This window comes from Perca flavescens, chromosome 24 (genome assembly GCF_004354835.1).
Source record: "Perca flavescens isolate YP-PL-M2 chromosome 24, PFLA_1.0, whole genome shotgun sequence".
In the NCBI taxonomy this organism is placed as follows: Eukaryota; Metazoa; Chordata; class Actinopteri; order Perciformes; family Percidae; genus Perca; species Perca flavescens.
In genome coordinates, this window is record NC_041354.1 from 4,269,650 (window position 1) to 4,296,633 (window position 26,984).

The 26,984-nt window shown below is 43.1% G+C and overlaps 1 protein-coding gene across 2 annotated transcripts in view; it reads right to left on the bottom strand.

Moving 5' to 3' along the window:
- pou3f3b (POU class 3 homeobox 3b) overlaps positions 1 to 9,015 on the bottom strand; it is a 168,275-nt gene extending 159,260 nt beyond the window's left edge. For both annotated transcript variants that reach the window (XR_003691784.1, XR_003691785.1), the window contains exons 1-3: positions 8,919 to 9,015; positions 5,976 to 6,038; positions 635 to 763 (exon numbers count right to left, since the gene is read on the bottom strand). The gene's annotated coding sequence lies outside the window, so the exon portion shown is untranslated. The remainder of the gene's footprint in view (positions 1 to 634; positions 764 to 5,975; positions 6,039 to 8,918) is intronic.
- Positions 9,016 to 26,984: the final 17,969 nt, after the last annotated feature.

Here is a 26,984-nt window from a genome sequence, read left to right on the forward strand (position 1 = left end):
AAAAAATAACCCTAATGATGTCATAGTGATGTCATCAGCAATAGCTTGGGTTTGACTTGGAGACAAAGAAAAGAACAATACCTCGTTGCATTATGGGAAGTGTAGGGTCCAGTGTATTTGAGACTTGGCTCTGGAATAACTATTTACAACAGTGTAAAAACCGCTAACACGTTAGCGATATCAACTTTATACGGAGATAATATGTCAGTGTTGTGTTAATGGCATGTTTTGCTGCCCCCAAGCGGCCACAAAAAATACTTATGACCGCTTTAAACTATGTTTTTTTCTGACTGAAAACCAAATTCACTCATTTGCTAAATAGTGTGACACACAAGCTAACATGCATTGTAATTTCCCCACTGGGGATCAATAAACAGTATAAATTATTATAAATTATGCTAACAAAGTCAAGTTTAAATGACCAGAGAGGTAAGCTAGTCATTTCAAATCAAACTTATACTAAACTTATATTTTTTGATTTAAAATCCTAAATTATTTCACTTTATCTTATGGCAAACAGCAATAACACACGTGCATGCTGCCTCCCTCTGTCTTATGGATACACTTCAGAGAGAAAAGCTGCCGGTTAGCTTCTCCATCCCAGTTAAACACGCACACTCTCACAAGCACACACCTTATATTGTCTTCAGCTATGCTCAATTATTAATGGATAAACAAAGAGCCGTGAACTGTGATGGGCTGTCGGCACATATTTTCCCCTCTCATATCTTGGAGGCCCAGGAAACGTACACAGGAGCTGGCACTGTAAAGAGGGAGGAGAAGCTTAAGGTCAAACTCACTCACTGGGGTGCACACACACACACACACACACACACACACACACACACAGATTTAAAAAAAAACAGCTGTGAATGCATGTATCCACGCACAGATACAAACAAACAGAAGATCTGCAAGGAGTACAGATTCTAAAAATGTCAGGGGGAACTGCATGTGTGTGTGTGTGTGTGTGTGTGTGTGTGTGTCTCAGAGAAGTGGAGCAGATAGCTCATTTCCTCTACTGAGACGGTTAGCTGCCTTCTCTCTCAGGAGGTTGGCTAGCCATGTGAAGAGTGTTTGACTGTGTGTGTGTGTGTGTGTGTGTGTGTGTGTGTGTGTGTGTGTGTGTGTGTGTGTGTGTGTGTGTGTGTGTGTGTGTGTGTTTGTGTGCGCGCGCATCTAACAGACAACAGACTCTCCTGGGTAGGTGAGGATGATGTAAGGGCAGTTCATCGACTTCACTTCATGCAGCAACAACACTGAACAATTCTTCAAAAGGTGTAGCTGCAGGTAATTAATAGAGGACCGATAGTTAGGGCTGGGTATCGTTTCAAGATTTTTGATACCGGTACAAATACCGGGACTTTGACACCGGTTCCTGAGCGATACTTTTTTTTCAATACCAATTTTATAAAAATCCATTTTAACAACAATAAATTACAACATTACGGCACAAATCTTATTTATTTTTCATCTCCCTGTCTCTGAGAGTAACGTATTGTGTGTCCTGCATGCCTCTACGACGTGTAACATTAGACAGCCAATCACAAACATTATTAGGTCTTGGTAGAAGAATGCCGCATGCTTATTGGCTCGCTGACGCTGATGAGATTTGCTCCTTAGGGATTGAAATTTGGTATTGAATGAAGAGGCATTCTTCGATACTCAATACTAAGAAGGCAATTCGGTCAGTGCATAAAAAGTATGGAATTCAGTACCTAGCCCTACCGATACTTTCAATAAATATATCATTTTTAAAATTATATACAAATATTTCACCAGAGAGATGATAGAAATAAATAACTGCAGTGTTCCTGGGTTTCTGTTTGGGTAATTTACAGCAAATGCTGCTTTGTTGATGTCACTGCGTCTCTGCATTAACTGGGAAGTGACTCAAATGAGCCATGATGTCATTCTATCCTCTCTGTTAGCAATATGGTCGTCTGATTCAGCCGGCTGTCTCTCAGTGTGTCTGGCTTTCCTTCTGCTTCTGTCCACATTTTTTAAAGTGACCAGATCGGAGCTGCGTGTTTTGACAGTAACATCGTTTGTTGTAATTATGATGTTGTCCTAGTGATGATGAAGGTGAGTGCACATGCTCAGGTTCTCTCTTTTTTTCATGCTGCAAATACACTGTTGTTTTTTGAATCAACATTGCCTTGGTGCAGTTGAGAGTCATGAATCATGGATTTATATGTAGGGCTGGGAACCAAATTCAATACTTCAATGCCCAATTTCATCATGTGTAATAATGTCTGTGATTGACTGTCTAACGTTAAACGTCGTAGAGACCTGCAGGAAAAATGACGTAGTAGGTGCTGAAAAATAGGATACACAGCCCTATTTGTTTGTCTATAAGCATGTATTTCCTGGGACATTATGCTTAAAAAAGATCAAAATCCTCATGGTCAACTTGCAAGTGTTCCTGCCATTAAGTAGCTGACAATGGCCCTCCCAATTTCCCAGAGATTTCCAGCGAAAATTCTCACATATTAGAAATTTGAACGGCATGTTTGGCATATTTTCCTGATAAATTACCTAAATGGCCGAGCATTTATCAAAACTTATATACAAATAAAACGCAGCTGCAAGCGTGGATGCACGGCTTGTCTGAAGCTCACTAACCAACACAAGCTGAAGCTGATCAGCATGTTTCCACACGCACGCACACACACACACACACACACACACACACACACACACACACACACACACCACTCCAGTAAGTTCCCCTCAGCTGTACACACACAAATCCATCAAACTGTGGCGTACATCTCCGACTTGTTAAGGTACCATTTGTCAGCTGCTCCTGGAGTGGCTGTGTGACTCCGCCACTAATTGCCACTGGTGCTAAATTTAGTAGGGGAGATACAAATCCTTTTGATCAGTAGCACTGAATCTAAAAGAAAAAAAAAATTGTGCTCAGCCTCGCAGGCAAGTTTACCCGCCTCTCCCTGCGCTCTCCCCCATCTTCCTGTCACTGGGGAATAGGTGAACTATTCCATATGTCAGCCTTGTCAATCAGCCGCAGAAATATGGGAGTTCTCTCTCTCTCTCTCTCTCTCTCTCTCTCTCTCTCTCTCTCTCTCTCTCTCTCTCTCTCTCTCGCCAAAGATCCTGGGTACTGTAGATGTTGTTCGTCTCTCTGAGAATTCTGCCAGTGCTCCAGTGTGTGTGTGTGTGTGTGTGTGTGTGTGTGTGTGTGTGTGTGTGTGTGTGTGTTTATTTCCATGTCATCATGGGTGGTTTGGAACCTCAAGACAAGAAGGGAATATTAATCAAAACAATCTCAGCTAGGAATTTTTAATTGTTACGTTAATCAATCATTGGAGCTGAGACGAGGGCTTGCAGACGCTCGAAGTCGACTTGTTTTCAGGAGACGCTGCTTATGCTGTGTACAGTCAAGTGTGTGTTCGGGGTGGACTGAATTCTTTTTTATACATAAAAAAATTAGAGATCGACCGATGCTGGTTTTTCAAGGCCAATGCCGATACCGATTATTAGTAGTTAAAGAAACCAATATCTTTCAGTCAAACTTAAGATTTTGGAACACAAAACTTTTTTTTATATGCTTTTAAACAATTCTTTAATACATTAAAAACTTTCAACATAATCCCCAGTAACACCTTACCACTTTTAATTCATTAACTTTATCGGTTATCAGGCAAATAAAACGCTGATACAGATAATCTGCAAACTGCCAAAAACGGCCCGATAATCAGCCAGGGCCGATAATCGGTCTATCCCTAATCAAAATACTCAATCTCATGCTGAAGTCTTAAGTTGGAAATCAAACAGACGGGAAAGATGATTTTTGTCCACACCTTAAAGGTGCTGTAGGTAGGATTATGAAGGACTTAGCCAAAAAATTTGAACATCGACAATTTCTCAGTCCCTCCCCCCTTTCTGCTAAAGCCCAAAACAGTCTCCTAAGCCCCTCCCCCCACAAGGGAGAATGAATGCGTGTGCATGAGCAGTGATTGACATGCAGTTAGTAGACCCCCTCCATTGGTGCATCTGAACAGGGAGTTGTGGATTTTTGCAAATCGCACTACAGGCTGTAGGTGGAGCCAGAGGAGCTGGATAGTTTTTTAAATGACCTGCTTCATGTAGTTCTACTGGAACATAGGGTCAGTTTCAGCAAATCTGACAGAAAGTTAGTTTGATAAGTCTTACCTACTGCACCTTTAAAGATTGCAGCTTGAAGTAGTATATATAAAAAAACACCTTTTTTTCCCCAGCTTGTGGTTGTCACACATCAAATACACAACTGCGGACACTGAAAACACCAGTGTTAGTCCGTGCCGAGAGGTCACCCTGATGCCAATACGTCATCATCCCTCCCCCCCCCCCCGGCAAAGCTAGCTATCCAGCCAGGGACAACAGGCAAAGCTGTCCTTTCACTGATTGATGACGGTGCTATCAAGACTTGGATCATAACTCACAAACTTTAGCTGCTTGAGTTTGTGCCGGCAACCAAGGTTACGTCAGATCAACTTTATCTCCGGCGCTCCGTGCGAGCGTCACCAATAAATATTCTATTTTGATCTGTTTAAGTGACGTGATGCCATCCAGAAGGCTCTTATTTTAATTAATACATTTTTCATAATCCAGCCGAATGGCTAAATAAAGGGCTTTGTGGGGGAATTGATCTCCTTGAAAAGAACATCCATAAAGGACACAAATCACACTAAAAGCAGTGTGTAAACAAGACGCGTAAAGGCCAAGGTTGCTAAAGCATTGCGTCACGGCAGTTTATTTTCTTATTCCACTTGTTGTTTCTCTATTTTTTTTCATATTTTAGATCAACATGACCTTGGTACATATCTTCTAACCACCCCATACTGAAGGAGCAACTTGGTCTGGGTAAAAGATTAGACCCTTCAACAAGAGATGCTCTATTTAATCACCCCTAATAGCTGTTTTCTGTTCGCCTACGGGGCCTCAAGTATCTGTTCTGAGGTTAAGTGAGTTTTTTTTTTCTTTGTCATGGAGCAAAAAACATATGCCATAAAAACATCAGCGTGACAACATGTTCGGAGCAAACAAGTTAAAAATAATTGCAGTAGAACTTCACACCAAAGACGTGAGTGTGAAGAACAATATCAGGATACAAACAGATACAAAATCTGCATCCGGCAAAGAAAAATAAGTTCCTCACAATATACAGTACATGTGGGTGGTTCTGACGGAGATCATCATCAGGTGTAAAAACTGACGTCCCGTTTTCAGGTGACCGGTGTCACCGCAGAGAACTGCTAACTGTCAGCTGCTCCCGTCTCCCCTTTGGTGGTTCTCGTTAGCACCCTGTCTAATTCATTAGGACAAACGCGGGGCCAAGAACATCAGGGAGGCATTCAAATACTGCTGTCAACAAGTTACACACACTCTGGAGAATCACGTGTTCAGACTTCTGGTGTTTAATGAAATAACTCACAAGAAATGGGGAAAAAAAAAAACATATGTTTTGTTTGTGTGTTAAGTATAACTCAGGAGAATTCACACACATACACACACACATACTCCCCATACTCAGGACTGCGCCCATGGATTTGGTGTGTGTGTGTGTGTGTGTGTGTGTGTGTGTGTGTGTGTGTGTGTGTGTGTGTGTGTGTGTGTGTGTGTGTAGTCCACATGTCACCAATCCTCATGGAAATAACACCCTATTATCTGTTAAGCAGCAAAGAATGTTGGTTTATACCTAAGTGTATGCTATGTATTGCATGTGTGTGCGTGTGTGTGTGTATGTGTATTCACGTCCAGTATGTGCATCTCTGTGTGTGTGTGTGTGTGTGTGTGTGTGTGTGTGTGTGTGTGTGTGTGTGTGTGTGTGTGAGTGTGTGTGTGTGTGTTTGTCATGGCTTAGGAGTATATGTCGGAGCAGACGATGCAATAAAAAAAGTTCTGCGTGAACAGACAACATTTTATCTTATCTTATCTCCTGTTTGTAGGTGACATGTTTTATAGATTTCTACCTTCTTTAGCTGGGGTTTTCCCACGCAGACGTCCCATGCAGCCCAGGATGGACATGACGACCACTGAAACCAAAGACAAGCAACGAGGTAAGAGAAGAGAGAAAAAAGGTCACATTTAACTTTTCATACTAAAGGACTGTGTAAGTGTAGGAAGTGTACGGTCAGAAAAGAAAGTGGCCCAGCCAAATAGGCTTGAAGCTTGGTGACAGAGTGAATATTTGCTCTAAGTGGACAATCGGTTACCAAACTATAATTCAAACCAGACGCACAAATCGCAACAGCGACTGGCTGGGGACCTTTGTTGCATCATGTCATCAACCTCACTATCTTTTCCTGCCTGCATTCCATGTCTATATCTATATTATTCATTAAATTAAAAAGGCAAAAAAGCTGAAATGCAAACCATGCTGCATCTCTTTGTACAGCAGTTTATACAGTGGCAGAACAGGGATTTCAAACACGCTGATGTTGTGATACAGTTATGATAACTTCTACCATTTCCCAAGTCTCTGTGGCCACTCATCATCTGTCCCGATACCCACAGAAATAAGAGAAAATGCACAAGCAAACAACTAATTGGATCCAGACGTGCGAGGAAACAACAGCTGTGTTTTGAGTTTTCTCTCGAAGCACGCCATCTCTCACATACACACACACACACACACACATCCCCGACATACACCCACAAACAGAGAGGGTGCAGGATGAGACATAGTGAGCGATGATATCACAAATCACAGGGACAATCAGCGGCCGTGTCATCTCCGAGCCAGCGCGCGGACTTCACAACAAACAGCGCTGTTAACAACGACAAGAAGGGATGATGGGAATCATTTCCTGAAGGATCTCCTGTTGTACGCCATTAGACAAAACATCTATCCTGTCTATAACTTCATGACACATGCCGCATGTTGATGAGACAATAAGTGTATGGTGTTTTTTGCCACTTACTGTAACTTGCGGTTGAAATGCTTAAAGGAAGTTTTGATCAGCTGTCATGGAGTCGCACGGTAATGCAAAACAAGATACGGACACTGAAAACCAGATGCAATGCATTTATTAATTTGTTCAGCATTAAAGCGCTGCCATGGTGGCGAGTGTTTTCTTTTACTATTACATAGATGGGACTAAATGGACAGTACATCTGATCAGTGGAAGTTTTGAAGTAACAGAGGCTGCAGTCTATTGTAGAAAAACTGAATGTCCAGCCTAAGGAAGGCTACAATATGGCCTCCACTTCAAATAACAGATTCAGCTTTGAACTTACAGTGTGTGTGTGTGTGTGTGTGTGTGTGTGTGTGTGTGTGTCTTTATATTGACCTCTTTGAGACAGAAAGACAAAGCAAAAGCAGGGCGGCTGTGTGCGAAAGGATCTCTGCATTAACCTTGCTGCTGGCTACGACCCCTGCCCCCTCCCCTCCTTCACACACACACACACACACACACACACACACACACACACACACACACACACACACACACCTACTTTTTAACCTTTATTTATCCAGGGAAAGTCAAATTGAACTTTTCTCAGTGAAGCCTTGCTGTGAGTTTACACCTGCAAGCTTCGCCAGTCCATCTCAACAGGTTTTGAACCAGCACCAGTCACAAGCGTTCCCAAATGTGCCCACTTTGCAACACACCAGACATATGTCTGCACCCCAGAACAGCAGTGACTCATATAACAACAAGAGGAAGGAAAAGCAACGAGCTATGAAACATGCACAGCACAGGCACGCTCGCTGAAATGTATACAAACATGAGTCTGATTATTCTCGGCGGGCAGGATCATTCCATTCCTCGCAGGGAGAGAAGAGGGGCAGAGGGGGAGTAAATAAACTGCTTCACAAGGAAAATGCACAATGTCCGCTTTTGTAGGGAAGTGGAGCCAACTACCGCCGCTGATGGGAAAGTTACGTAGTTTGGAAATGTGATCATTATTTCAGTTAGTTTGCTATTTTGTGGGGTCTTTATTGCAGAGCTCGCACACATTTTCATGGACGCAACTTTTGCATGAGATTTTTTCCAGGCCGGGATTAGGAGTTTGTGAAATTCCGTGATTTTTCCAGGTTTCCTTTGGCTGTGGGAAACCTGTTATTGTCTTACCAGGTGTATGCTTCTCATTTGTGACATAAAAGGAAATGAACAGCTTGGCTTCCACTGAAGGAAATGGTTTTCAGTTTACAAAAGAAACAGGTTACTGTTCAAATAAAAAGAAATCCAGTATCCTCTGCAAATCCAGTGGAGGAAAGTAACTAAGTACATTTAATCAAGGACTGTACTTGTCTAAGGTACTTGAGTATTTCCATGTACGAATACCTAGAAGCCAATATTGTACTTTGTACTCCACTACATTTATCTGACCGCTGTAGTTATTTTTCAGATTTAGATTATTACTGAAAAAAATAATCTGTGGCTCAATAAAATTTGGAAAAACAACAACCTTTGGTTCTATTTATTTCCATGAGATCTTAGTTGGGTTTCCAGACTAATCACTGCTTGTATGTATGCCTGTGTAGTGTTGTGGTGTAGGTGTGTGTGTGGTCAAAAACTGTATGTGCTTCCGGGTTGCACCCGAGGAACCAAAGATTGGTTCCTATTTATACCAAGGGCACTAATTGGCTCTTACACACTTTAATGCATCACTTTTGGTACCTTAAGTAGGCTATATTTTGATGCTAATAATTGTGTATGATTACTGAAGTTTCTGAATGAAGGGATTTGACTTGTAATAGAGTACTTCTACACTGTGGTATACTAAAACATGTGATTAGCCTACTTCTTCCACAACGCAGTAGGATCTGTGTGCTAACCGTACCCATAGCTAACGTTATGCTTCAGCTTGCAGAGGGAACCCAGTGTGTCCGTGGTGCTACCTAGCTACATTAGACACCAACAGAGCAGCAAATCACTAATCCCAACAAGATCCCAACAGTTTCTTACCTAACTAACGGATCACCAGCTCCGGTCGCACACTTGGGCTGTTGTGCAATCGGTCAGAAACTAACAGCAGCCACTCCCGGGAAAATAGCGCGCGATGTCGTAGCTCCCCCCCTGATCTCTGGCAGCACACGGCTCCGAGAGACGTTCAAACTGCGCCCCCTGCTTACATTGAGATCAAGATCTCATTTACAAGTGAGATCTGAGTAAAGTGGAATATCAAACAAAAATACAATCAAATGAAAACAAGAAAGATTTAAATATCAAGACAGCAGTTAAAAGGGGTAAAAATATAACAGAGTGCTGTAATAATTCTTAATATAGCATCATTCTGAGATTAAAGTCTGAATTCTGACTTCATTCTCATAATTTTGACTTTAAACTTTAAATTTTCACATGCTGCCCTAATCCTCTTTCATAAAAAAAAGGAGCTAAAAAAACAACACTATAAATATTTAGGTAGAGGACTATTCGTCAGCATTTAGCAGCTAAAGAGCAGCAACAGTTGATGGACACCAAAACAGAGCAACAATTAAAGTAAAAATTGGACAACAAGACTAAATAGCATGCTAATGGTGCTAATTTCTCTGGATGTACTTTATTTTTCTAACACATTCCCCGTACCAACTTTACAATCCACTGTACACTTCATGTCCAGCACCAAACAGACAAAGTTAGCCACCAGCTAATTAGCATTTAGTGGTTAGAACTCATATATTTTCCTCATGAGCTGGTTGAGACCAAAAACAGGTGGATGCAATCATGACTCCAAATGAACGCTTACGTTGCTCCATCCTCTGCTGGATGTGTATGCTAATAGGGAATTATCAGATTGGACATGTGACAGTGGCCAAGAAAAGTCAGTTAGTTAGTGTTTAAGCTAAGGATGTGTGTCTGCACTGCTATTGCTGTTAGTAATTTGTGTGCTAAGAAAAATGGAACAATATAAAAGAGAACTGAGTGACAATGGTAGACATTGTAAATGAAAGCTTCAAATAATTGTAAATCATGACGATCCATCTAAAACAACACAGAAACTGAACATTTAATAGGGATACCGTTCACATTTTCAGGACTCATTCCTCTACACAGGCACACACTCTATAACTGTATATCACTGCGGTGGGAGTGATGTAACACTGTGAGGGACCCAGAAATCCTCCACTGATGAAACCCTTCGAGAAGCCTAGAAATCCTCCATTGACTTCTATCGCGCCTCTGGATCTACCTGGCTGTCTGTTCTCATCAGCTGCAGCCCCGCCAGACTCCACTGCAGGGAGGGTTTGGCGCTAACACATGTCGGCCTAACTCTCCCTGTCACCATGAAATAACTGACAACCAGGTCGGGGGGGGGGGCGGGCGTCTGCAGAGACGCTGTTTGAGAAAATAGCCCAAGTTGCAGAGACGAAGGGATGAGGAAAAATACCTCCCCGACTTGAGTGAAAATGTTAAACTGTGAGTAAAGGAAACATTGTTTTCCAGGGTTGTGTGTGTGTGTGTGTGTGTGTGTGTGTGTGTGTGTGTGTGTGTGTGTGTGTGTTTTATATCTATGCATCTTGCACAGAGGCCTCTGTCGGCTCACGTTGCAGAGGGATGTGGCTATGTTACCGTCACCAGGGGCCCTGCAACCCTAGACTGGAATCGTACTGGGAGCAAGTGTACAAAAGGCCCCCCATCCTCATCAACACAACATATCTCCACCAGACAGAACAAATTACACTTGCAGCACCCCCTGACACTGCCCACCACAGTACCCCCTACCCCAAAACAAGCTTGCATTACCTCACAACCAGACTATAGTGTCTGCATACACTCTCAGCGCAATGGTACTTCTGTTGTGAGGGACTTAAAGGGGGAAGCGAGGACTGATTGCTCATTTGGCCCTATTTGTTTTAATCTGCCTGCCATACTTTATCATACAATCTAAGGCCCGGCTCTCGCCACCTCCTACCCCTAAAAACCCTTTAACAGAATCAGAGCGATTCATCTGCTTTTACACTGATGGATGGATGCCCAGTGTTTATATTCCGCCTGTGGTTTCAAAAGAGGTAACTCCCCGTGCCCAACACAGAGCGGGCTTTGAGCATCAGTGCACACTGTTGTGGCTCTGGACAAGGTTTTTACAGTTTGCTTGGAAAGTTCACCCACATAAAAAAAAAAAATGTACAGTGCAATAATTTATCCTTAATTGGAAGAATTGGGTCCAGTGCCATACTAGTTGCTCTATACAGCTACAATTCTCATAAAGAAAAACAAATTGAGAGATGGATAGAGGTTGAGGTCCAAAGTTTGACTGAACATAATATGTGTACAAAATTCTATGGCAAACCATCACTACAGGTCACTAAAAAGCTAAAATTTCAAGGTTATAGTGGTGCTAAAAAGGCCAGGGGGTGTCAATACAGATATTAGGATTAATCCTAAAAAATATCTCTTCCGAATGCTATGGTATTCCATCCATTGCTTGTTAGTCATTTCACTAGTGTGGTTAAAACTGTTCACCCGAATCTGTGATGCCAAAAATAATAGAGTGAAATAATGTATCCTTAATTGGAGAAAGGAGCCATAAAGTAGGACAATCGAGGTCTGTTATGTTGTTGACATGTTTTTCTGTTGCTTCAATCAGATGTTGATATCGGTTAAAAATATGTGTATTGAAAGGAAAATGTTTTGTCTTTTTAAAGATGAATTGAATAAATAGTTGTTTTAATGGATAATCAGCAGAAAAGATGGCAATTTTTTAAAAGAGCAGATAACAAAGTAATCATTTCAAAGTGCTGCTTTGGTTGCATTTTGAAGTATCAGGCGCCAGTTCATTTGCAGTTAATTACATTTCCACCCAATGAATCTGATACAGTGACTGTTTTCCTTCCATCCACTCCTCTTACATCTTCAGCTTTTTGATAATCTGATGTGTTAAAAATATATCCTGCTCCAACAAAATAACACCTCCGTGAATCTTTCGGTCCAACACAAGCTGCAGCAGCGCTGGAATAACGTACATCTGTACGGCAGATTGTCCTCGTTCCGGGTGTGAAGTAATGTTCATTAAAAGTGACAAATACCTGATTTGTAAAGAAGTCACTGAAAGTACTATGTGCTAGAATGACATGTGTGATGTGGATGGTGAGAGAGAGACTTGTGAAAAAGTGTTTTGAAACCCAAGAAGTCAAGCGAGAGGGAACGATACATCGCACAGATTCTTCCCCACATCTGCGTTCACATGCACATACACATTAAGATACATAAATGGAGTCATATGCCTTTTCCCGCATCATACCATACAACAATATAATCCATTGCTTCACTATGTAGCAACGTTTCTGCTACTATGGCTCTGTCATAGTCCTGGAGCTCTAATGCTCTGTAATGGTGATGCATTCGAGGGCTTAGACCCCGAAAACATGCAGGTTTAGACAGCTCACATTGGTAGAGCTAACTATTTTTGGTTAGCCAGTGGTCATCTAAATTAAGTCTTTCACAGATGGCAAATGAACAAGCTACCGCTGGTGATTAGGTAACAAAACTCTTTAAGAAACCTCACTTACGTTGCAAAACATTTTAACATTTAACATATATTTCCAGACCATCCTCGCCCTCAAAAACAGGCATAAAGGTTGTGTGTGCAAACAGCTTATTACGACCCATTTTTACGTTTGGTATGCAGCGACCTGCAGTGGACATATACAGAAATAATTATGACGAGAGCAAAGGAGGAAGTCAGGCGTAACACAGGCCTTTCACCCGGGAGACCGCTGTTCATGTCCCATGTGACCTGGTACTTAGGTACGTAAATTAAGTTGGGGAACAAACAAACCCAAACCATGATGTTTTCCTAAACCTAACCAAGTCGTTTTGTTTCAATTCACGTTAACCAAGTGTCAACTGTGACTGGTTCCGCAACGTGTGCTCATACATATAGTTTTGGGAGTCAGTGGCAAACAACCTATTCCAAATAACTCCGTTGTTTAAGTGTGAGAATGTAAGAGCTCTGCGCCTATTTCCCCACATTTTGTTTTGGCGTCAGTGGATCTGTAAAGCTGCAGAAAAAGCACGATTTGAGATAATCACACCAGTAAACAGAACTTCAGTAGCTCTGTCTATAGTGATGCAAGTGATGAGAAAATCCATTTCCTGATCAGTGTAATGAAGGGGGGGGGGGAAACCCGTCATCACTGAAAATGGCTTGAGGTTGTTTCAAGTTGTTAGACAAAGACCAGACTGTTTAGGCTGACAGGTGAAATTAAGAATTTGATACATTGTGGTATTAATCCAATAAAAATAAGTCCAGCATATTTTCAAAGTGCGCTCTAGATCCAATTTGTATTACATGTGAGTAGCATATTCATTCATCTTTTAATTACATATCATTACTAAGTCATTCTGATACCAATGGATTACCCGCTGCAGAGTGTAACTAATTGCCAGACACACTTGGTACAAGTTAATCAAGAGTTTCCCTCTAAGGAATCCCTTTACTGTAATCTAATATACAGGAATGTTCTATTCTGGAGTTGGCTACTTCCTCCTTCACATGTAATATTCATGACAGTGAGTTCTTCCCTAAAAAAAAAAACTCTCCTCTCCTCACCAGGTGGGGAAGAGAGTACGCGTCTCCTGACAAAAAACTCCAGCCACTCTATGCTTTTTATAGACTCTCCATCTCACTTTCTCTGAACGGTTAAGCTGTCCCTGGGTTCCTCTTAGCTATTGTAATCCATACACAATACCCACACATTTTAATGGGAGAGACACCTGCAATAAAGCAGAGGGTGCATTTTGCAGGGAGCAATTTAGCCTTCAAACAATATGCCAAGGTTTGCTTCCTTGGGACAATAGTGCTGTTGGTTTTTTTTTTTTTCCTCGTCACAATGCAGAATACGGGATATAGTCATTGGACTTCTTGACGACAAAATGAAGAGAGTGGCGCTGTCGTACTCAGAAACTTTGAGTCTTTGTGAAGGTAAGCATATGTGCCTTTAATGGAAGGAGTGTTCTGGATTGCACAGCGGCGACAAACCCAGCAGGGTATCCTTTTTAAGCGCAGCGTCCAGCCGCTATCTCTCATCTCAGCCGGCTTTCAGGCTAAATGCGAAACCCACCTGGGCTAAAGGAGAGGCCCTCGCCACTGGAGGCTTTGCCCCCTCCTCCCCCCCTCTCCCTCTTCACCATGAGGATACACAATACCTTCCTCGCACTAACCTGTGGGGACAATGGACAATAAAAAGCAATCATTCTCACTTCACCAGCACAATTACTGTACAACTTGGCACCCCTGCCTTCCTCCATTCCCAGCAGAAAGTGAGAGTAGGAGAGCAAAATAAAAAAAATAAAATAAAAAGACTTCTTTTGATGGGAACATGGCTTCAACTTCTCTGCTGCTTGCTCCTCTTCCCTCCATTTCCCTTGGCGATAAGATACACAAGACTGAGCGCGCTGGCACAGTGCATGCTGGGATAATGTGGCAGCGTGCTGCTAAGCACTTCCTGTCCACAGCAAGTGCAGGGGTTATAGTTGCAGCGTTTTTTCCTGTGACTGGGATGTTTTTCTTCAACTCCTTTCAGATAAACTTAGGAGTGCATTCGAATTAAAACTAGTTAGAAGACAATAGAATGAAATGGAACTTTGTTACAAGCCTAACAAACATCCGTCGTGCATCCCGATACTGGCATGGCTGGCTGTACTTCATTAAGATGGTGCAGATATCAGGATCTCAGTTTGTCATTAATAATGACAAGGCCCACCACTAAATACATGTCCACTGTTAATTATCAGAGGCCATGTCTGTTAAATATCAGATTCCTTCCTCTAAATAGTGGGCAGTTCTCCCTTGCAGTCTCATCTGTCACTGTAAATGTCATCACTTTATTCTCTCGTTGGCGACCGTGACAGGCCCCACTTTGAGCCCCGCTTTATCTCCTTTTGCCTTCCATTCTCCCTGCTACAAAGATTCTCCTCTCTCTTTTTCCTTTCCACCACTCACTGCTGTATCCGCTTTCCACACGTGGCAGATGATTGCCCGGGTAAAGGTATTTTCTGTTTCAATCTTACACTTTCCCAAGGGAGAAGAAAAAAAAAGGGGGACAAGCTTTCTGCAGCTGGTTTCACTGAGAAAATTGTTCAGAATTGCCTCATTCCAGGGCAGATTAGCGACTGCATACAATCCCGGGCTAAGTGCTATTGTGCACCACAATTTGGCCATTATACTTTGTCTTTTCCATTTAGAGAACCCCTACCCAATTAAAGTAATACAGCCCCTTGCAATACCTGCTCCCAATTAAATCTGGGCGGTATTACCTGCCTTGATAGAGCTGGCCAGGGCTCCTCGACACTCACTTGCATTCATTAGGCCTATTCAATGTGACGGAGCTGATGACAATGATTCAAGTTGCTCTCCCTCCATCCCTCCCCCTTGCCACTCTCTTCTCTCTTGTTCTCCCCCTCTTTCAGACGGGCTCTCACTTTCTTTCTCTCTTTTTTTTGTCCCCGCCTTTTTCTCTGTCACTCCTCTCAAGACTAGAAATGCCTGCCGCTTACTCTGAGGATTCAGAATTGGCTGGGGAATAGAGGGGAGTGAGGGTCCCCCCCCAGCCCCCCGCCCCCCTTTTCTCTTTCTTCAACATTTTCTCGCCTGCCCCTGGTTTTGTTTCCCAGGTAGCTAGGTTTTTTTTTTTCCCCAGCTCATTGTGCCTTTTTAAAATCCTTCGTCCATGCTGCTTGGTTGGCACCATTTTAAAGCCCCAGCGCCACAAAGAAAGAGCTTGTCCAGGCCACTGACTCGATTGACAATTTCAGAGTGTTAAAAAAAAAAAAAAGAAATCCACAAAAGCTGGAGCTTGGGGTGCTGCTGAAGTGGGGGGAAACCGTCAATATGACATGTCTGCTGTCCAAACCCATAACCACCAGGTGTCTGTACCCTTTCAGGAGAAATCCGTTATATCCCACTGTTCCAATTGAACTCGAGGCTCATGCAAAAAAACTTTCACTATTCACAGTGTCAAATTTCATAAAGCTGCAGCTATAATGAGCTGGGCCAGCAGAGGAAATATGCTGACAGTAGTTGTACTTAAGGCTGGGATGGAAGCCCCATCAAATGTGCATGTATCTTGTATTTAACATGCTAAATAGCTCTCAGAATATTACTGAATTTCATCAGAAGGACAATGAACATAGGAATAAGTACAAAGATGCAGGCACTTGCAGCATGGAGTACACATTCTGCCGTTCCTCCATGTGCAGTAGGTCCAATACATGAATGCACAGGGTTATTGTACCATTATGGATCAATGCATATTAAAGGATAAGGCTGGTGATATTCTATGTTTTTGTTATTGTCAAAAAACCCTATGAAAGAATCGAAACTAACATGTTACACCATATCCTATTCTATTTGTTCTAAAAGGAATCAGTATTTCAAAATAAATGTTATATATTTTCATATAACTATGTTATAATGTGACCAATTTGAGCCCAAGAATGTCTATGATATTGGCAGGGGATGACACATACATCTTATTTTTATAGACATCTAATATTGAATATAAGCTCTTACCCTCTGGCAGACGATATGGAGTACCCCAATGTGAACTCAGCCGTTTTAAAAACTCATTTGTGCCTCAATAAACAGTTTTAAATAATTTTGCTTGAGGCTGTAGGGTTGTGCAACAGATTCATGATATGATGCGAGGGGTTGTGTAATATGTTGCTTGTTCTTATCGCCGTTTGTGTATGTGTGCAATGTTGCTTTGTTTATATATATTTATTATTAATTTGTATTATTATGTACTACTATGGAGGCAGCTATATGATAAGACAATATATTATGCGTCAGTGTGCAGCTTTTGAGTCAAGGACAACTTTCCCTACAGGGACATTAAGTATATTGTATCGCACCGTACTGCAAATTACTGTACCGCATTGTACCTTATTGCACCGCATGGTGCCGTATAGGCTCGTACTGTATAGCATCGTACCATATGGCACTGTATCGCACTGTACCATATTGTACTATACCGTACTATAACGTATCGTACCGTACCGCATCGTACCGTATCATACAGAATCAGCTCGTACTGTATCGTACTGTACCGTTTTTTAGAGTTGAGCATATAAACACTGTAAAAGAAGTATTCAAAAAACATTTAGACATTATAATCAGAACTGAATACTCAGTTGCAGCAGTTGAGTGTATAATACTTGTATCAAAGAGCACATGGAGCTAAAAATCACTTTTGCAGGTTTACATGCTTCCTTCAAGCACCTGAAAGAGCCTCCTTGATAAATCCTCCCTGTTCTATTGGTTTTACTCTCTATAGTCTGTATCCTTCACGTTACACTTCCGGGATCGCTCCGGTGCCACAGGAAATTCCGCCGAATGCGTGTATTTTCCATTTCCTTCCGCTTTCTTTGTGTTGGAATTTTCAGTGGATTTGTGAGGACTATGGTTAACTGCTCCTCAGATCTCTGCAGGGTAAATCCAGACAGCTAGCTATAATCTGTGCAATCGGAGTTTTCTGTTGCAAAACGATTTTGCAGTGGCTCTGTGCAGAGCTTAGCACCGCCCATGACTATTCCGATCGGTTTAAAGAAATGCCAATAAACCAGAGCATGTTTTCCCATCCCAGAATGCTATGTGGAGTAGCCAGACCCTCCTTCAGCGCACTTTGGAGGAGGGTCTGGCAAAGCAAGACTATACTCTCTGTGACATTTGGAGATAAAGTAGGTGAATATAACGGCAGGAGGGAGAAGGAGGAGGGGTCTCCTGTAAGGGAGTGACATTCTCAGGACCCCCCCATGAGGGGAAACCTCTGGGTCCTGCTCAGCCGACAGTGGAAATTATATCAACTTTCCCTTGTCGATCCGCCGGAGGATCAGCAGCTCCCTCGGCCTGCAACCAGACGAGACCAAACAGCTCTGATAAACCAGTCAGCTGAAAGTAATGTGTGTGTTATGGAGACAGGGGCTTTATTTCAGCTCGACAGACACATACACAGCTATGTGCATGCAATATTTGTCATTTAGTGCATTTTGTTTTCCTTGCTTTTGCGTATTCCAAAAGTGTATGTGTTATTGATATTGAGAGCTTCACTATTTTAATTAAAAGCTAGTTTTTACAAATTTCTACAAGCTAAATTTCAATTTTGGCAACAAAAAGTTCTTCTTTTGCTCCAAAAGTCTATTCTTTTTGCATTCATTTCGTCAATATGGGTGTGCTTCGCATTTTCATGGTTTCGTGAGAGTCCTTGATGGAAATTAAATTTACAACTCTGTGATAAACAAATAAAAGGCAGTTTAGGGTTTGCGTGCTATTTCATCATCATTTACAGTCACAAACACCTCCACATTAATTTAAGCACTTTGATTATTTGTTAAGTGGAAAATACATGTTCTACCTATACTCTAATGGAGCCCTGTTTTTAGGCAAATGTGCAGCAGCACTGGAGGCGCCAGCCAATCGGATTCAGGCCTGTGTGTTCCGACCTTGGGAGCCACGGCAACCCAGGGATCGCGCTCCCCTTTGATATGCCAAATCAAAGATCCTGCTTCAGCAACTGAAGGCTGTTTTGTTGCTCTAGTACTTGTTGTTTTTCCCGTGTCCATGTTAAAAGGGAAATTGGCCGTGACTTTCATTCACGCTGCTCGCATAAAAAGAAAGAAAAATGATCGACCTCTTTCACCTTGGGGGGAGATTTTAAAGGGAACGCTGCGAGGATGTTTGACGTGCTACACTGTGGCTTAAGAAATAATGAAGCATTGGAAAAAAGTATTAAATAATAAGTAAATATCTGAGACGCCCCCCCTCTTTCCTCCACCGTTTGGTTTGCAATATTGCTGCTTTGGTGCTCTCTGGACTCTGAAGACACATGTATGTATGCAACCACTTAGCAAAGACTGAGAGTAAGGAAAGGAAGCCGGATGGGAGAGGGAGATAAAGGATGGCTAAATTCAGACCACATGGCCACATGGCTGTACAAGTGGAGTCACCAGAGGCTACTTCTAGTCACGGTAGCTTTTGGAAACTGGGATAAGAGAGGAAAGGGGAGCGGGGATGAAGATGTTCGGTTTTCATGCAGATTCAGTTATTCATACTTATTATCAAGTCGTCAAGTTCCACTGGGAAAGCTCAGTGGGGTGATTTCTACGTCACTGCTGATTGTTTTGTTTGTCCGTCTCGTTTTTTGAACCTATTGTGACCTTATTTTTGCAAAATGGCCTTTTGTTATGTGTTACTCAAATGTTATTTCAGCGGATTCGCAAATTGGACATCAGTTGATCTACAAATGTACAAAATTAAGAAACATTTGCATACTTTCCATCTCCCCATTTAGTTCACCAATATTATAAATGTCCAGGTTTCTCTTTCACTTTGCATCCACACTAATGCTCCCCCTAATTTCCCTCCTCAGCAGATGTTGGCGACTAGCTGGAATTAGCGCAGACACTAACCCCAGCCAGCTTTTAATTAATTTTACACAGACAGTAGTGCAGTGACCCCGTGAAAAAGGACGAGGCACACCCGACTAATCAGCCTGAACCCCATGACATCACTCCTGGACCTGCCAAGCCAGCCAAAACAGGGGGAGCCTAGGAAGTTTACTGTGGATACAAAGCGCCAATTTATCACTATAAGCAAATGCTAACCTAGGAGTGTTGCCCCCGGCAGAATTAATTGGCCCTCTCCCTGTCTGTGAAGTGTCTGGCCTTGTTTAAAAAGACAGGCTGCCCCAGAGACCCTCGCTCTCAACACGCTGCTCTGAGGAGCTGCGCCGCTATTGGCTGATTGATAGCCATGGAAACCCACTGCTCTGCATAACCAGGAAGTGCTCGTTCATGAAAGCGATTGGATGCTCAGACCTGAGGGCGAACGGATGTTGTCGAGAAGTCGCAGAGAGCACTGCTGGGACCGCTTTATGCCTTTGAATTTTTGAATATTTTTTTGGTCTTTGGAATGTAACTCTTTCTTGAATTAAAAAGTGCTGACCAGACATCACACTGACAAATATTCTTTGTCTCATAAGCTGCCTATACACTCTCACACAAAGACACACCAGTGCCTGCTGGTCAGAGCAATCAAGGCGTGCAGCGAGTGCCACGTTTAATGGATTTCCTGGTCACTGCGTCAGGGGTTTTCCTGCCAAAAAACGCCATCCACACGACATGCTCCAGGCTGTTCAACACTAACAGCAGAAACAACACAACTTCACGTTTTTTTTCAGAAGGGATGAAGGGTCTTTCACGTGTCCCGCATGCTGCCGCATGAGCTGATTGGGGAATGCAAAAAAACCACAACCCCCCCCACTGTTGGCTCTTTCATCAGACTGTACTGTAAGAAAGTGTGGGTATAGTGTAAGAACAACTTTCTAGTACATTAGCTGGAGACTGTAGGCTCCCAGTGTAGCCTGAGAGAGAGAGAGGAAAAAAGAGAGACAACAGAGCTCTCCTCCTCCTCTTCCTCTCCTTCACCCCACCACCCACTCTCTCTTTATCTGGCCTCTCTCGTTCAGTTGAGAGAGTGCAGTCCTATCTTGCTGGCCCATCCGCGGTGTCTCCTTTCCCTGGCTCCTGTACTTGGGGGAATAATTAATCGGGCTAACAGGTAAGAGATACCGAGAGGTGGCATAAGAGCAGCTTTCAGAGCTTTGTGTTTGTGGGGTTTCCACGCTGAAATGGATCCGCTCGCAACTCAGGGCCCTTTTCACCGGAGGAGCCGCTGAGGAGGGGAGGCAGCTGTGAGCGGATCTCACCGGACAGCTATAGCAACACACCCCCCCCCCCCCCTCACCTCTCCAACCTCTCCTCTTCTTCCTCCATCACCCCTTGAAAACCCCTCATTTTTTTTTTTTTTTTCTCAACTCAGAGAAACGAGGCTCATGCACGCATGGAGGCAGCTCCGGGCGTTGGAGCAAACTGGAGGGCTCTTGGACACTCTCCCCGATCTGTCCTCCACCATCACCATTAACACCTTTCACTCAAGCAACCAAGCATGACTCACCTCCACACGCATTGTGATTTGCTGCAACAACTCAGCACTAATTTACTCCTGTTTGGAGTTGAATTGGGTTTTTTTTATTTTATTTTTTTTAACTGCATCTAGTTTGGAATCCAACCTTAAAGTAACTGCTATCCTGGCTAACAAAGACTTTCTAAGTAAAAAAGAGACCTGGATGTGACAGTACAGTTTGTAAAGCAGCATGTTTCTGAAGGATTATTTCCTGGAGGAGGCTTCGGTTTCTTCCTGTGGGTGTCAGGTGATTGACAGCGAGCAACATGTAAAGCAATACTTGGCGCTCTGGAATTGTGATAAAACGGAAAGTTTCACAAAGCCAGAGTGAGGCTTCATGTTTGCAGCCATAAATGATAAAGAAAAATACTTAACAACAGCAAGTGGCTTGTTTTTATGTGGAGAAAAGATTTAAGCCAGTTTTATTTAAAACGGCCCAATATCACAAATAACAAAGCTGCCTCAAGGGGCTTTATAATCTGTACACAGCATGCGACACCCTTGATCCTTAAACCCTCGATTTGGATAAGGAAAAACTCCCCCCAAGAACTCCTTTAACATGGAAAAAATGAAAGAAACCTCAGGAAGAGCAACAGAGGAGAGAACATGGTGAAAGGACAGTAGGGTCCATCAGGATGTCATAGCATGAAGTACAGAAGAGGGGTACCAAGCTTTTTTTTACCATGCACAAAAACCCCTGCGAATAAACAGAATAAGAAATAAGAATTTGCAAGGTCCACTTTTTATCAAACATGGCGTTTGTTTGGTTTTTAGAGAGGTAAAATATACAGTGGCGCCTCTTTTGAACAGCATAGACTGCTGTATGTGGTGTGATACAGTAGCTGCAGTACAGGTAGAGTAAAAATAGGATTATACCAACAATACGCACGTGCCTGCACACCTGTCTCTCTCTTTTCTCCTGTTGTTTTAGTGAAAACTGCAGCTGAGCAGCATGTCAGCAGTTGAGTGAGACTCTTGCAAAGGGAAAAACTTCACAGCCCTTCCTGGTTTGACACCCTGAAAATAGACTGTGAACTTAAACGCTTTCTTTTCTTTCAGGCTCTGATAAAAATGAAAATGAACTAAGTGATATATTATTTAAAACAGCCAACACACCGCTTAGAGGTGAATGCTGCTTGACTTAGGAGAGCTTTGTCCCTAAATGCTGTCTATGTGCTTAGAAGTATATCTTTTTGACATTTATGCATCACTAAATCACACAGAACTCCTATTTGGGAAAGTCCAATGAGAAAATACACTAATATACCATGAAAAAAAACCAACCCTAGGGGGCTCTGACAGCCTCTTTCTCTCTCTGTTCCAATTGATTCTCTTTGGGTCTAAGAACATTCATCAGTTTGATATTACAGATTCGGAGAGAGAACAAACACTTCTTGCTCATTTCTGGCTGTTGAACGCTCACTTATACAAACCGAAACATACTGTAGGCCCCATTCGCTAAATATGACACTCATGAACTCACTATGTGATATTACTGAAGTCAATCAGCCGTCCCCAGGCTATAAGACAAATGATGCCAATTTAGCAGATGAAATGTTGTGGAAAAGTGAATTCCCTTGAAATTGAACAAAGATTTTTTTTGAATAATGTTAGTAAGCGCTAATCTTGTTTAATGGCGAGGCTGAAAAGTAAACACATATGATTGTTTTCCCCTCCCTCCCCCTCAGTCTCCCTCCTTCCTCCCTGGTGTAAAAGTACAGTAAGGTGCTTTTTCTCTGCCGGTCAGCTCCACAATACTGTATTGTAGTCCCTGCGGAGCACCCAGCTGGACACAAGGAAAGGCCAGAGCGCCGCCGCCACGCTGCCCTCCTCTCCCCGGGCCACCAAATGGGGGAGGTCCGGCAAGGCGGCCACTCAGTTGGGGGTGCGCATGATGCACGACCAAAAAACCAATGGGATTGATCAGAGCCCCCAGCAGAGAGCCTCCCTCCTTCCTTCAACCTCCCCTCGCCCTCTCCTCCGTTCCCCATCCTTCCTCTGTTTACCCTCCCATGTCCTCTCCCACTTCCCCTCTCCCTCTCTTGCTCTCCTTTTACTTTTCCTTTTGTCTTACCTCCCCCTGCTGGCTGCCTCTCTCCTTCCTCCTCCCTCTAAAAAGACTCACAGGCTCGCTTTAGCATTACAGCTCTAGAAGAGCTTAACATAAGGGAAAGAGCCAGGGCGATGCTGTAATGCAGATTTGCATTTCGCCAAGTGCTGTGTCATGAGTTTTGGGAAATGCAGAAATCCCTCGGTGCTGTTGCAATTACCATTATTTTTACATTTTACATGGCAAAGGAGCATCAAATGCTATTTAACAGCTTGCGTATCTGAATGTTGAAAGTGTGGCTCCGACACTGCCAGAGGGCCACCCAGGCTATAAACACAGCCACTCATTCTACTGTAATTACTCTGGATTAAAGCATCCAGCAAATGGCACGTGCTAACAATTAATCAATGATATTGATAACAACTCGTCACAGATTAAATCAATCTTGTAATGTCGGCGCTGATTCTTAATCATCTGACTCAGGTTCATCAACAACAGTGATTGACAGGCTGAAGAAGAAGGAGGAGAATAATTAAGGGCTACAGATATTTCTGTGACTGTTGTTAGTGATCGCCTTCATCATCAGAATATGATGGAGGCTTTCGTGGTTGAAAAGGATACTGCTGACAAATTCAATTATTGAAAGTAGACGGGCTAATGGTCCGTGGTAATGATTCATTTCATAAGTATTTCTGCCGTATGTTTTAATGAAAGCTTACATTGTCACTGGTGGCAAAGGGAACGGATGCCTTACACCAATTACTGTACTGTCACTGAGGGCGCATGTTGCAGCAATAATCCTCCCCCTCCTGCCACGGCCCACAGACCAGACATATACACAGTATACTTAATACACACAGCCTGAACATGTGTATGTGCACAATAACCGCAGACACTCAGACAATTTTTTTTTTCCTATTGCGTGCCCCAGCCTGCTTCCTCTTTGTGCAAACACAAAGAAAAGGGATCCTCTCTGTTATTCTTTATTCCTTTGGTCCATTCTTCACTGGGATACGATGTGGGGGTCCGGGCGCAGCCTCTGCCCCACCACGCTTCACCATCCCTGGGCATGCGAGGTAAAGGTAGGGGCCTTAGAGTGTGGAGGTCCACAGGTCTCAGGAGGAGGAGGAGCGGGCGTGGTGGTGGAGGTGGGTTGGGGATGGGGGAAGGCTGACATACATCTGCAGCCCAGTGAGAGAGACCGGCTCAAAGGCTTGGGGAGAATGAGAAGGGGGTTGCAAGGGTCAGTGACAAGTGGCACACACAGGGTGGGTGTGCGGGTGAAGTGGGGTGGAACAAGTGCTATAGAGGGGCCAAGGATTGTGTTTTTCCCATGGTCCGCTACCCCCTTTTTTCCCCCCTCCGAAGTTTCCCCTCATGGACCCCCACCCAAACTCCCAGAACCAGCCCCCCCCACTCATCCCGTGATACTCTCTCTCTCTCATTGCCCTGTCAAGAAAGGACCGGGCAGGCTCAGTTTCACTCCACAGGGCTGGTGTGTTTTCAATGAATTGATACAGATGAAGAAGTTCAACACAATGGATGGATTACCTCAGCCAAAATAGAGTGACACCCCCCCCCCATAACCCCACCCGCCCACCGCGCTTATTCACACAGCCAGTGACACGGCCTGACATTGGATGATATAGACTAGCCACACACACGCACACACACCCACACACACCCACACACACAACTTATAATCTAAATATTCATAAAGTGCTGCCAAGGCCACTAATTCAATGTTTGTTTGCAAAGGTGTGTCCCAGTTTTGGTGTCAATGATTGCTGCCCCTTAACAACCCCCCCCCCCGGTTTGAGCCTAACATTCCCCAAATAAAATGGCTCTGTTCTTGCACTGTTTCGATTACATTCATGATCCTGGTCTCCTCTGAAAGGTATCTCTTTGGAGTCTACAATCAAAATGTCTTATGTCTGTATGTATTGTCTATGTGATACCTAACCGAATTTACAGAGGCACAAACATGGTGAAAATGTAAATTTTTTTATTATATTTTAGTGTTCTATTTTGTATGCACAAATTAGGCACTGCTGGCAAATGGATTAAACTGTTAGAATTGTGAGGCTATGTGCTTTCAGACAATGTCTTAATTGAAAATGGTACTGCTGCTTATTAAGGGGTTAAAAGAAATACAAGAAATGGTAAAATGGTCAAAATTCCACCCAAACTGGTGTGCGAGCCAGTGACCGTCCCTCTCCTTTTTTTTAATATAACATATGCCAGTTGGTGAATACTCACCTTGCTGCACCATTGAGCATGCATGTTTTAGCATGGATACCCTTCTTCTAACTTCTAATCTTGAGCCCACATGAGCTACAGAACCATTACAGAGCCAAAGACACACTAGCTCCCTGGAGGTGAGTAGAGTACATTTGTATTTCTCTTTAATCTGGGCTCACTTTCGACCTTGAGCCAGTATAACAACTGCTGTCTGGGTTCGTGTGAAGTATGTGCACGAGGAAGAAGCCACTCTGCCTTTCTAAGTATATTGGGCATGAAGAAAAGCGTGCCAGCATTAGAAGTGCAAGCCGCACCAACAGAAAATCCAAAGAAAAAGACATAAGTGTGCATGCTGATTGATTGACAGATGATGCCGGGGAAGTGCAGTCCAAAAAGACCACACAATCCTGTCACGTACTGTACATCAAATCTCACTACTTCATCAACACTTATTGACATGTCATTTGTGCCCTCTTAATACATCCTGGACAAAATGTACCAAGCTGTACACGACAGGCCCCGCCCTCCGTCCCTGTGGCTGTAGCAGGAGGTGACGGCGTTCTTAGCAGTCCGGGCTAATGGCTACGAATGGGCCCTAATGCACGCTCCTCCCGATAAATCACATGCACAGCGCCCTGCTTAGACATTCAGCAGCTTGGCCGACCACTCTGCTCCATCACACACTCAGATTAATGAGCACACACCCATTTACCTTGCACTGCTGGACAACGGGATACACAAAGGCATACGCATGGACAAAAATGCATGCTTAGATTTGAACCACAATACTTGTGAGGAAATTTCTATTGAGTAAAAATATTCTCTAACATTTTTTAAGTCCTAACGGTTAGTATATTTCTATCTTTTTGAGAACATTCATGTAAGCACACACCCGTCCACGCATACATGCAGGTACAGGCACACACATCCAGACACACACAAACACACACACACACACACACACACACACACACACACACACACACACACACACACACACACACACACAGCACCTCAAACTGTTAAGCAAGGTTTTTTGGCAACACTTGCATTGTGTCTGCGGGACAAAATGTCTAATCACAAATATCCACCATAGTGTTGCCCAGCTAAAATAAGTAATAAGAGAAGGCAGGCTGAATGATCAACTGGCTATATGCATGAGACATAACTCTTCTTTTCCCTAGTTTGGGTAAACGCCCTCCTGCTGCTGCTAACATTTCAGGAATCCAATGTGCCGAGCCAAATGTGTTTTCCAAATGTTTATTTTAGCAAGAAATAATGCACTCAACTAACCATATCTTTGGCGTTATCGTCATTGCCCAGGCTATTTACAAACTCTATCTATTAATCATTTTTGAGCATGTACAGCAATTAAATTAGGCCGGGTCACACTCGAGCAATAATACGATTTTAATTGCGCTGGGCAGGGCTCTAATTCAACTATCTCTGGATCGCTTGACGGGGGCAAACCAAACATCAGGAGCACAAAGACAGAAAGAACGGAAGGGCGAGATATCAAATAGCAGGCAGTTTGGGTTTCAATTCATGTGAAAATGAACTGAAGAAAGAACAAATGGGAGCAATAAAAAGTCAAATCAAAATAGGAGACAGTCTCTATCTTTTCAATTAAGCACCTGGGTGTTGCAGTCTAAAAAGACAAGTGCAACTGCAATTACAACCGAGCCAGACGTGGATTTGCCTCGCCGCCTCTCCTCTCCTCGAACCATTTACAGGAAAAAAAACACACAAAAAAAGGTTTCAAATAACAACTCCTCTC